The following is a 13,170-nucleotide window of genomic DNA, read 5'->3' as shown; positions in this document are numbered from 1 at the left end:
AGAAGCAAAGCCAAGCAGAAAATGTAAATGTGAGAAGCAGCTGGATGCAGCCCTTGCTCCATCTAAAGTGGCTGCTGCCACTCTGGGATGGAGCCCAGAGTTGCCAGTTCCAACATTTTTTTCCTTTGGACTGTTTCAACAGCCTCAGTGACAAGTCTCTGGGCCTCCAGTCTCACCTCCCTCCAAACCACCCTCTGCAATGTGTTCAGATGCCAAAGTGGCCTTTTGAAATGAAAACCTAATTATGCCACTTCCCTGCTTAAAATCCTTAAATGGTTCCCAAGGAAGCTGTGTTTTTCAAGCTGTTATTTTTAGCAGCAAAACCTTTTCTCCAAACAAAAGTTTAAGCATAAAACAGAAAGAAGCCCAGCTGCTGCAGATGAGGTAGCACCTCCTGAGCCCCTGAACCTCTGGGTGGTACCCCTCAAACGGGGGAGAGGACACAAAGATTTTCCAAGGGGTATGTATGTACAGGTGGTTTCAAGAGAATCCCTTTCCAGGTCCTCACCTCCCATATGTACTCTTCCCTAAAACTAATTTGCCTAAGAATAAGCCTGTGCTCACACAGTCCTCTTCCCACTTTACAAAAAGAACAGCATGTCTCTCATCCATGCCAAATCTTACAATGATGAACTGTTCTAGGGTGTCAAGACTGCTCGGACACCAACCAAAAGGGTATATAAATGAAGATAATTGTCTAGGGAAACTTAAAGATTAATCAAAAATGCCTTAAACTTCCAACTTTTTAAATGGGGCTTCTAACTTTTCCCCAACGTATACTTACTTCTGTTATGGGTAAAACTTGGTACTGGAAATGGGGTGTTTAGCCCATGCTGGGATTCTCTATAATCAGCATAGCCAAAGGAGACTACATTAGTAACATATTTTCTTTTAATAGTAATTGGAATACACAAAAATAGTTGAATCGTACTGTATATAAATTATACTTTGAGGGCCGGCCCAGTGACTCAGGCGGTTGGAGCTCCGTGCTCCTAATGCCGAAGGCTGTCAGTTCGATTCCCACATGGGCCAGTGCCACATGGCTCAGTTGGTTGGAGCATAGGCTCTCAACCACAAGGTTGCTGGTTCAACTCCCACAAGGGATGGTGGGCTGTGCCCCCTGCAACTAACAACCGGCAACTGGACCTGGAGCTGAGCTGCGCCCTCCACAACTAAGACTGAAAGGTCAACAACTTGAAGCTGAACGGCACCCTCCACAGCTAAGACTGAAAGGACAAAAACTTGACTTGGAAAAAGGCCTGGAAGTACACACTGTTGTTCCCCACTTCCCCAAGTCCTGTTCCCCTTCCCCAAATATTAAAAAATAATAATAATAAATAAATGAATTATACTTTGATAACCTGACTTAAACAAACAAAAAAAATGTAACTGGAAAGTTTTGCGGGGCCACAAAAAAATTCAAATACACTGAATAAAATCCATGGATACAAAATTAAGTAACCTATTTTGTATTTGGTGTGCTTTATTCAATAAGATTTAAGTCTACTTTATCAAATCATCATGAAATATTTATTATGATTACAGTCAATCTTCAGCTTATTTCAACTTATAAAATGATTAATATATTCTATCTCTTAGTAATAATATATAAATTTAAACTTGTGATAAATGTTAGATTTCAACTGACAACTGTATGAGGGGGTTATTATTACTTTAGGGAGCTCATGAGCAAAAAACATTTTGAGTTCTTCAGCTCAAAATAACACTGAATATCAGTGGCCACACACTGAATGACTCATGAGCCTATCAGACCTAAGTCTCCCTTCTTCTAATAAATATTTTAAATAATAGCACCTTCTCTAACTTAAAATGAAATTCGTAGCTAATACAACCTATCTATACACATAATTTCAAAACAACTTAAGTGTCCTACTGTTATATAAAAGAGAAATAAAAGACAATAATTTATAATAATAAACTAATAGGTATTTCAATACATAAATAGTTGGACATGACTATGATAGAAGACTTGAGGAAGCACTCAGATGCTTGCACCTGACTATAAGAAATGAGTTAGTTAGGGCTTAAGAGACGTAAGATCAGAAGCCATTACATTAAAAAAACAAACAAAAAACTACATTAAACACTAGTGTTAGGATAAGCAATAATAGACTAGATTTATTTACATATGACACCCTACACAAATGTTTGGTGGAATATTCAAAAATCATGCAGAACTCAGGATCTCTAAATCATGCAGCATTCAGGAAACTTATTTGACATCCAAAGTGTATTGCCAGTGTTGAAGTACAAAGATTAACAAGATAAAATTTGTTCTCTCGTGGAATACATGACCTAGTAGGGTAGGTAGAAAAGAAAATACCTACTTTAAAACAATGTTCTTCATTATATGGAACTGTTCTCACATCTATAATCCTCAACTACCAAGATGCCAGTAAATTGCACCTCCCATCACTAGAGCAATAAAAAATGCCCCACAAATGTCCAAATTGCCCCTCCAGAGTCAGTACCACTGTTGTTAAGAACCACTGGCCTACAGGATAGAGGACAAGCATGTTATCCCATTAGGATCTGGCTCTGGCCTTCCTCTCCAGCCTCCTCTGCTGCCATGTCTGCCTTCTAAACATACAGAACTATTCGTAGTTCCCTAAGTGGACCACATCAGTCCATAGCCTGAAATATCATCCCTTCCCTGGCCTTCTGACTAACGACTCTTCTTTGAGGCCCTCCACCACACTTTTTATAACCCTTAGTACGTTGTTTTTAAAGTAGGTACTTTCTACCTCCCACACTCTAGATTGTGCATTCCATGAAGGAAAGAATTCTATCATATTTAATCTTTGTACCTCAACACGAGTAATACGTTTTAGATGTCAAATAAATGTTTTCTCAGTGAATAAACACGCATCCAGATAAACAGATTCACTTTACAGGAAAAGAAATATTTCCTTCTAGACTACAGGGAAAGACGGGACAATGGATTCAAGGATGGATTTAGTGATAAATAAATGTGAGCATTGAATTTAGCTGGAAAGGAGGGTAAAATACTCCCTGCTAGGCTCATGATTTCCTCCCTTGAGTCATCTTATACTCTACATAGACTGAGAATGAGGTGGGGTGATGAGGAATGGGTGGGTTTAGTGGTTGGAGGTTCTATCTCCTTATGCTACCTCTTTGTAAGCCCTGGAGAGAGTATCTGACCCTAATTATTAGCAATTCTTTTTAGAATGTGTGGTACTTAGTGCTTCTTTGTCCCCATCTTTGGACCTTAGTCACCAATTGCAGGGAAATAGGAAAAATGCAACTCAATATCTTCCACAATATGCTGAAGTGAAGGAAAGGTTATATGAAATAAGGAGCTCAATTGCATTGCTATATGAAGAAGCAAGGTCATCTTGTCAGCGAGAGAAAGAACCAGAAGTTGCAGGTTCAGGCAGTATAGAGAAAGCAGACAGACATAGACTGGGGATAGAACATCGGATGAAAGCTATAGACACCTTCTCCCCAATAATAAAAAAAGGCACATATGAATATTACATAAAAAATTGTGCATATCATTGTGAATATTTCCTACCAAAAAATGAACTAGACCACACCATCAGCAGTTTGAGGTCATATTCTGGAAAGGTGAAATGCTCTAAAAGAATGAGTTTGCTTATTTTTATACAATTGTGCAAAGGTTTTCAAATTTTTCATCTCTTTATTGAAAAGTCTAAGAAGAGGAGCCAGTCAGTGACACACACGCAAAAGAGAGTTTAGAAACTGTTAAATTCAGTTAAGTACAACAAATATTTGTTGAGGGGCCTTCAGAGGGTACAAAGGTAAGTCAGAATATAGTTCCCTGCCCCGCCCATCCTTGAGACTTATACCAGCTAGGAAGAGACAAAAGCCAGTTTATGTGGCAAAGTAATAACATGATTATGGGTGTCATGATTATGGATGTGCTCCTTCCCACTCCCACTGGCTGGCCCTACCCACTCCTGCCAGTCCTTGACCCATTTCTTATCAGATCCACACCTCTCTCTCTCCAGTGAGGCTGCCACTCACAGACTGGGTCTTCAGCTCCCGAGTCTGCTGCATTCAGTCAATGAGAGGCACTGACAGAAGACTGGAAGTCAGAAGGATGCCAGAAGCCAGAGTATTTCTTCCCCTTCTCCCTCTGCCTTGACCAACATCTCGGACAGAAGCTGTGTGTCCCTTATGGTTCCAGCTTCCCTAAGGTAGGCTCTCCAAAGTTCCAGCTTCTAACTTATCCTGGCCCCTGGGCTTCCTCTGCTGGTTCCTTCAGCCTAGGAGGGTAGAGAATTCCTGCTGTTGTTAATCTCTGGATTGCCTCACCTTCCCCTGAATGGCTTCCTAGCATATCTTTCATTTTCATAGTTAGTTCTCTGGAGAAAATTCCCCCTAGTTTAAATACTGAGAATGATTCCTGTTTTCCTGGCTGGACTCTACATGTGGCAGCTAAACCAAAATGAATTTACCTCTATAGAGAGCAAAGACCCTGATTCTAAAATTGCTAGATTCAAAATTAACTGCTATTGTTGTGAGTCCAGACTGAGTTATACAGAGAAGTGAAGACACAGAACTGATTTCCCTCTTCTCCCTAAAGGACACAGGAGAGAAAAAGAATTTTGGAAGAAGAGAAAAGAGCATTATTGACTTCCTACTTTCTTGTCCTCAGGACAATATGGGGAGGGGGCCGCTGACAAGGACATGGGCGTGACTGAATCCCCCTTAAAATTTAGGATGAGTCAAAGATGAGAAAGGACCTGCACAGGGCCAGATTAAAGCCTTTAGAAACCCAAAACGCTGAAAGATTATGGTACTCCATTTCCCTCCCCCAATAAAATTAATCATTTACCCTTACCACAGATTCTTAAATTCACATGGGCCCAGAGGGAGCTGAAGACTTTAGAAGGAAAGGTGAGCTGGTGTGCCAAGCCTAAGAGGCCTCTCTGGAAGAGCAAGGGGATGTATGTACCACCTAGCTGTGGTGAGGTGCAGTAGTGACATCTCCAAGGGGTTATCCACATGTGGGAAAAGCTAATGCACCATCCATCAAAACCACCACTGGCCACGGCCATCATCTTCTTTCAACCAACTACGGGGAAGGGGAGAGCATGACAAGCTGTTGCAGAGAGAGGAAATGACAAAGATGAGAGCAATAGAAAGGATACAAACCTCCCTAAAATTGCCTGGCTGTGTACAAATTATGAAGGCTAGAACCAAATAGGGAGGGAACAGGCAGAAAACCCAGAGATAGAGCTTTGAATTGGACTGGGAGTTATGAATCTTAGTATTCTCTCTCCCTCTCTCTCTCTCTCTCTCTCTCTCTCTCTCTCTCTCTCTCTCTCTCTCTCTCTCTCTCACTGAATTGGACTAAATATACCTGAAAGGTATACTATCACTGGGGGGGGAAATGTCAGTTCTAAAGAATAGTCAGTCAAATATATGGTGACTCAAGATTTCGCTTTGGGTGGTGAACACACAATGCAATATACAGATGATGTATCATAGAATTGTACACTTGAAACCTACCGTGTTTCCCCGAAAATAAGACCTAGCTGGACCATCAGCTCTAATGCATCTTTTGGAGCAAAAATTAATATAAGACCCGGTCTTATATTATATAAGACCCAGTGTTATATGATATGGTATGATATGATATATATGATATATAAGACCCGGTCTTATATTATAGTAAAATAAGACCTGATCTTATATTAATTTTGGCTCCAAAAGACGCATTAGAGCTGATGGTCCAGCTAGGTCTTATTTTTGGGAAAACACAGTATATAATTTTATTAACCAATGTCACTTCAATAAATTTAATAAAAATTTTAAAAAGTTAAAAATCTCTGCCTTTCCAAGTCTGACTGTGCAACTTGTACCAATTACATATTTGTCCACTTCTGTGGTTGAACTAGTGCCAAAGGCTGACAATGCCTAGATTTCTGTTTCCAGCTTTACTTGACTTCCTGTGATTCCTGCTGCCACGAATACCCTCCCCGCTCCCTCCCCCTATTTTGCATATTCTTCAATGTCTGGTTCTAATGCTGCCTTCTCTTAAGAGAATTATCTTTCACCTGAACCCTCAGTGTTTTATCTGTATCTCTTCTGTGGAGGCTTTCGCTTTCTGCCTGTATTAGCGTAATATGGGTGCATCGCATCCCTCCTGCCAGACAGTAAGCTACTTGAAAACAGAAGACATGCTTTATTCATCTTTGGATCCCCTTTGCACCTCCTATATTTGTGACCAAAAAAACACTATCCTTCGGAGTCTCGATGATTGCTCCCAAGACGATGCCTTAAAAAGACTCTTTCCAAATTCCACTTTTGATGTTGCCTTCATGGTTCATAGTTTACAAATGACAGTAAGTTCCTTCATTAGACTGCAATCACATGTGACATTGTTGACCATCACCTTCTTAAACTCTTACCGGGGCTTCTACCACCACTCATTCTCCTAGTCAGCCTCAGTCTGTCACACAAGAAAATGAGTCTCACCAATAACAATTGCTAATATTTACTTTGTGCCTATGCCAACCACTGTGCCATGAGTTTTGCATCTAGTATCTTATTTAATCTGCCTAATAACTCTCTAAGACAGTTACTATTATAGTCCCCATTTGGTAAAGACACTGAGACCTAGCGACATTAATCAACTGCCCAAAACTACCCAGTTAGTAAGTGACAGAACTGGGATGTGACCACTTCAGAGTCACATCTACATTCAATCAAAAATAGTATCACCCAGATTGATCATTTACTTCATTAAACCGATTTAGAATAATTTTTATTATCTTCAAAGAATAAGAAATATATATACATATATACATACATATTATTTTAAAGTGTCTGGAAAATTTAAATGGACTATTTTTTCTAAAAAAATTTTAAAGAAAATTTAGAAATAATAAATAATAAATAATAATACATATATATTTTTTTATTTATAATAAATAAATAAAAATAAATAATAAAATTTAGAAAAAATAAAATAAAAATAAAATAAAAAAATAAATAATAAAATTTAGAAATAATACCTAATGTTAGCAAGTGTGCAGGAAAGTGGTATTCTTATACACTGCTAGTGGGAGTACAACTTTAGAAAGCAATTTGGCAATCTGCATCAAAAGCCTTTAAAATATTTTTACCATTAATCCATCAATTCCATCTCAACAATTTAGCTAAATAAAATCATAGATTTAGCCTCAAAGATACTCAACACAGTATTGTTTTTAATAATGAAAAATTAGGAAAGAAATATCTAAATATCTAATTATAGAGTATTGTATAACTAAATTATATTACTTATACATTAAAATCCAAGCAGTCCATTAAACATTATTTCAAAGATGTATGATTGATATCAAAAATTGTTCACCATATGTCATTAAATGAAAACAGAAGGTTGAAAATGTATGGAACAAGCCCAGTTTCATTACAAATACACACACAGATAGAAACCTGGAACGGTATAAATCAAAATGTTGAGAATGACTACCTTTGGGGATAGTATGGTTAGAATTTTATATATAACTATTTTCAATGATTATGTATTACTTTTGTAATAAGAAAAATTATATGAGGGTGTTTTCTTTTTCAAAAGGTAGCACAGGGATGAATGGATACCAAAAGATTTTTTACAATGTCATTAAATTAAATCTAGTTTCCATATAAAATATACTAGTGAAAATTGATGTAGTTTTTATGTATAAATTACCAGTATATGTTTATAAAGACATATTACTTTAAACACTTTATACCTCTTTTATATAACCCTACCACAGTTAGTATGCAGCTCAATAAATAGTTTGAATAGAATTGAAGAGTCTAATGTAAAATTTTTATAAATGACCTACATGATGAACAACACAGGGAAGTTCATAGTTTACAGATGACAGTAAGTTCCTTCATTAGACTGCAATCACATGTGACATTGTTGACCATCACCTTCTTAAACTCTTACCATGGCTTCTACCACAGCTCATTCTCCCAGTCAGCCTTCCATCTCAGTGTCCATGACCTCCTACTCCAGCAAAGGTCCTCTTCCTCCTTGTACTGGAACCGTTCCCCCCATGCCGCAGTCCTCAGCTTTCTGCATTCTTCTATCCATACTCATTTCCTTGGTGAGTTCATCCCTAGTCACGGCATCACCTCAGCTATCACCTCAATGGAGATAATCTCAGGAACATGACCTTATTTCACTGGGCGTGGGCACGTGCGCTGTCATTGCTACGTATATAAGGTATTTTGATATTGCACAACGTAATGATTAGAAGTTTATAGTACAGCTCACCAAGGAAAAGATTGCTTGGAGGATTTGAGGAAGAGTTGTGGGCATTAATGGCAATGAACCCCCCCATAAAGTAAACAAAATAAAAATACATAAATAGGAAAAAGTCAGCAAAGGATGTGTTTAAAATCTCAGGTTAATGGTGTCATACCTTGCTTGGGGAAGGGAGAAACTAAGTAAATGAAATAATTAGCCAACAGAAGATATTTTTAAAGGCCCTAGATTCTACATTTATAAAACTCACTTATATGAACAAAGTACATGTTTTTGTTAATCATATCTTTGTTTTTTATTTTTCTGGTGGTCAGTCCTAGTCAGCAGATTACATTACTCTGTGCACTCAGCTTCAAGACACATCTTCTAACTGCCTCCCCTCCCCTTTCAGAGTTCTGCTCTTAAGCTTCTCTTGTATAGGAATTGCAAGCCATTGCTTGACTTGCAAATTTATTATTTATACTCAAGGTACGCTAATCATAGATCCTGAAATAAGCTAAGGGCTATAGGCATCCCTCACACCCAGGACACAGAACATAAAGGTGACAGACTTTTGGAATAGGAAGACAGCAATTTGGGGCTAACATTTGACTAATCTTGGCAGGAAAGAAAGCATATGGTAGAAAGCTCCACAGACTAATACTGAGAAAGAACATGACGAGGAGAGATAAAAGGTGGGTGCCGATGGAAACAGTAGACCACAAGGATCTGTCCTTACAGGTTTGACAGGGCCAGGTGCAATGGATGTTTCAACCACATGGTTCTTCCTTGGCAATCGGTGCAGCCAGTGCTGGGACACTGGTGGTGCTGAGGCAGGTACACACGGATAAGCAGTGCTCCTGCAGCTGAGTGCACTGAGCTACCTGCTTAGCTAGGCCACATGCTCTGGCATCGATCCTAACTTACCTCAGATGGGCCCAATCAGCCCATCTTGGAAATGGGTGTGGGTCTGCATCATTCCACATTCAGTCCTGCCTTACCTCATCAAGGGTAATGAATGAGCTAGCTGATTGGTACCCTCTACTCACATGAAGGTCTTGTACATCCTCATAGTTGCTCATACCACATCTTTCAGAAGTTCCCAGACCAGTTTAACATAGTCTGATCTGATCATTTAAACAGTCTTTAAGACACTGCTCAGACTCTCCTGAATAAAAATTGCTTGGTCTCTCAGATAGCCACCTCTCCCCTGCTTCTCTACATGACATGCATCAGGGTGTACGAGGGAAAGGGGACTTTGTAGCAGCAGGAAAGAGTGAACTCCTTGAATAAGTGGTTCTCTGGCTTCTTAGATTTCCAGGGCATTGTTTCTTTGCCCCCGTTTGCTGCTTACTCTGCTGGCAATTGTGGCCCAACTCTGTAGCTGGTATAATTCTACAGTCTTTCACAGCCTAGAAATAGCCTGAGTTGTGCCTTCTGGCAGAACGCATTGCACTGTCTCCCCCTGACATTTTTCTGAGTCTGGTTGTGATATCACACCCCTCAGATCATTCATGCAACACATGCAACACACATGCAACAGACAACCATCATAGTCTCTACACCAAGGGCTTCCCTGTTGCACATGGGAAATGTCCCACATCTTGACCCCCATGGTTAGACATTTTCAAGAAGCCTTATTGATGCCTTTTTCAACATCTCTCTCTTCTCCTATTATCTAGTGCATCTTACCAGACTGTCCAGGCTCAGCAAGAATGAGTGCCATGATGGATTAATGATGTCTGCTGCAGATAAATGATAGGGGTGTCACACCAGGAATGATACTTAATCTCTTCTTCCTCAGATCCATTAATCCAAATTAATCTGTCCTCTTTATTTGTATCTATTGAAATCCTAGTCATCTTTTAGAACTAGTTCAAGCTTTATTTCTTCTATGAAGGTCAACCTAAGCTCTAATGATCTTATCCTGCTCTGAATTAACACCACTTACTGGATTATCTAATATTAGTACTAGTTTCTAAGTGTTAATAATAAATAGAACTTATTACTGATACTTGAAGTAGCTTGAAGAATAGTGGTATCATTAACACAAATAAAATATGATTGATTTTAAGGGGCATATGAATAGTTAGTTATAAAAGATATCTGGTGCCCTGACCAACAGGAAAGAAACTTGAAGATACTATCAATGAAGTACTATCAATAAACTCTTTGGGCAAATGACATCAAAAATAGGGCTGGACACAAAAACAAAGAGCTTTGCTTAAACCAGAGAAGAGAGCATTAAGTCTGGTACTATACCTCAATAGTAACAGAAGCGAGATCACTTACCAGGATTTTCCATCCTGTACTGTGATACCACTCTCTATATAGCTGGCTGTACGCAGCCTGAGATTCCCTTTTCTCTATAGATCAGTGACCCTTTATGGAAAAAAGGTTTTTCCTGCTCTACTATACAGAAAGATTAAGAAGATTGCCGAGGATGTGAAATACTTCCTTCAATTGAGGAATCACAGACAGAGGCAATAACATTTTTTTCACGTTTCTTCATGTATATAATAGGTTGTTCACTAAAACACAACCTCTTCCATTAAAATGTGAACTCCATGGAGCAAGGACATTGTCTAGTGTGTTCACCACTGTGTCTCCAACATCTGACTCACAGTAGGCGACTAATATATGAGGTCGGACAATTAAGTTCACGAACTCATCCTAGAAAAAGTGCTACATACCTTATTGCTGATATTCTACGGTCACCTTCGAAGTACTCCCCTTGGGAAACTATGCACTGACGCCAGCACCTAGTCGACTCTTCAAAGCAACTTTGCAACTCTTTTTCAGGAATGGCCATCAGAGCTGTCGTCGTATTACCCTTGATGTCTGAATGTTGTCAAAATGTCTTCCTTTCAGTATTTCCTTTATCTTTGGGTAAAGAAATAAGTCATTTGGGGCCAGGGAGGGGGTTCCAATACAGTTGTTTCTTGGCTAAAAACTCCCTCACAGACAGTGCCGTGTGAGCTGGTGCATTGTCATGACGCAGGAGCCATGAATTGTTGACAAAAGGTTCAGGTCGTTTTCGTCTTTTTCATGCAGCCTTTTCTGCACTTTCAAATAGTAAACTTGGTTAACTGTTTGTCCAGCTGGTACAAATTCATAATGAATAATCCCTCTGATATCAGAAAAAGTTAGCAACATCGTTGCAACAAGTTCGCGAACTTAATTGTCAGACCTTGTATTTTACTAATGAATAGTTAATACTTAATAAATATTAAGTGAAGACAAGACAAAGAAACGTTTAATATTTCTATCCTACAATATGTCTGTTTTTGAGAGAGGTAATCATCTTCATTTCATATTCTTCTTTTCCTACTGCATCTGTTGTGCAGTGAGGACAAAGTTGTGCATTGAAGAGATCAAATGGGTCATAAACGTAAAAAGACTAAAACATAAAAGTTAAAACTACCTTTCTGTCGGTGGACGCCGCCGAGTAAGCATCATTAAAGTTACCCCTCCTGCGGTCGTCATGTCTAAGTCAGAGTCTCCCAAAGAGCCTGAACAGCTGCGGAAGCTCTTCATCGGAGGTTTGAGCTTTGAAACAACCAATGAGAGTCTGAGGAGCCATTTTGAGCAATGGGGAACACTCACAGACTGTGTGGTGATGAGAGACCCAAACACCAAGCGCTCCAGAGGCTTTGGGTTTGTCATCTATGCCACCATGGAGGAGGTGGGTGCAGCCATGAAGGCAAGGCCACACAAGGTGGATGAAGAGTTGTGGAACCAAAGAGGGCTGTCTCAAGGTAAGATTCTCAAAGACCTGGTGCCCACTTCACTGTGAAAATGATTTTTGTGGGTGGTATTAAAGACGACACTGAAGAACATCACCTAAGAGATAATTCTAAACAGTGTGGAGAAATTGAAGTGATTGAAATCATGGCTGACAGAGGCAGTGGCAAAAAGAGAGGCTTTGCTTTTGTAACCTTTGATGACCATGACTCTGTAGACAAGATTGTCATTCAGAAATACCATGCTGTGAATGGCTACAACTGTGAAGTAAGGAAAGCCCTATCTAAGCAAGAGATGGCTAGTGCTTCATCCAGTCAGAGGTCGAAGTGGTTCTGGAAACTTCGGTGGTGGTCGAGGAGGTGGCTTTGGTGGGAATGACAACTTTGGTTGTGGAGGAAACTTCAGTGGTCGAGGTGGCTTTGGAGGCAGTCGTGGTGGAGGAGGATATGGTGGCAGTGGGGAGGGCTATAATGGATTTGGTAATGATGGAAGCCATTTTGGAGGTGGTGGAAGCTACAACGATTTTGGCAATCACAACAATCAATCTTCAAATTTTGGACCCATGAAAGGAGGGAACTTTGGAAGCAGAAGCTCTGGACCCTATGGTGGTGGAGGTCAATACTTTGCCAAACCACAAAACCAAGGTGGCTATGGTGGTTGCAGCAGCAGCAGAAGCTATGGCAGTGGCAGAAGGTTCTAATTACTGCCAGGAAACAAAGCTTAGCAGGAGAGGAGAGCCAGAGAAGTGACAGGGAAGCTACAGGTTACAACAGATTTGTGAACTTAGCCAAGCACAGTGGTGGCAGGGCCTAGCTGCTACAAAGAAGACATGTTTTAGACAATACTCATGTGTATGGGCAAAAAAACTCGAGGACTGTATTTGTGACTAATTGTATAACAGGTTATTTTAGTTTCTGTTCTGTGGAAAGTGTAAAGCATTCCAACAAAGGGTTTTAATGTAGATATATATTTTTTTGCACCCATGCTGTTGATTGCTAAATGTAATAGTCTGATCATGACGCTGAATAAATGTCTTTTAAAAATAAATAAATAAATAAAAGTTAAAACTATAAAACTTCTAGACACAGAAGAAAACACAAGAGAAAATCTTTGTAACTTTGGTGTAAGCAAAGATTTGTTATATAGGACATAAAAAGCACCAATCGCACAAG

General features: G+C 39.4%; 1 pseudogene across 1 annotated transcript; it reads left to right on the top strand.

Annotated features, from left to right (window-relative positions):
- The first annotated feature begins 11,738 nt into the window (after window positions 1–11,738).
- On the top strand, window positions 11,739–12,698 carry LOC308504917 (heterogeneous nuclear ribonucleoprotein A1-like; annotated as a pseudogene). The gene has a single exon. The product of its transcript is annotated as a heterogeneous nuclear ribonucleoprotein A1-like (transcript).
- Window positions 12,699–13,170: the final 472 nt, after the last annotated feature.

Source organism: Rhinolophus hipposideros (genome assembly GCF_964194185.1).
Source record: "Rhinolophus hipposideros genome assembly, chromosome: 11".
NCBI classification, from domain to species: Eukaryota; Metazoa; Chordata; class Mammalia; order Chiroptera; family Rhinolophidae; genus Rhinolophus; species Rhinolophus hipposideros.
Note: the sequence above shows the minus strand (reverse complement) of the source record. Positions and strands in the feature narration are given on the sequence as shown.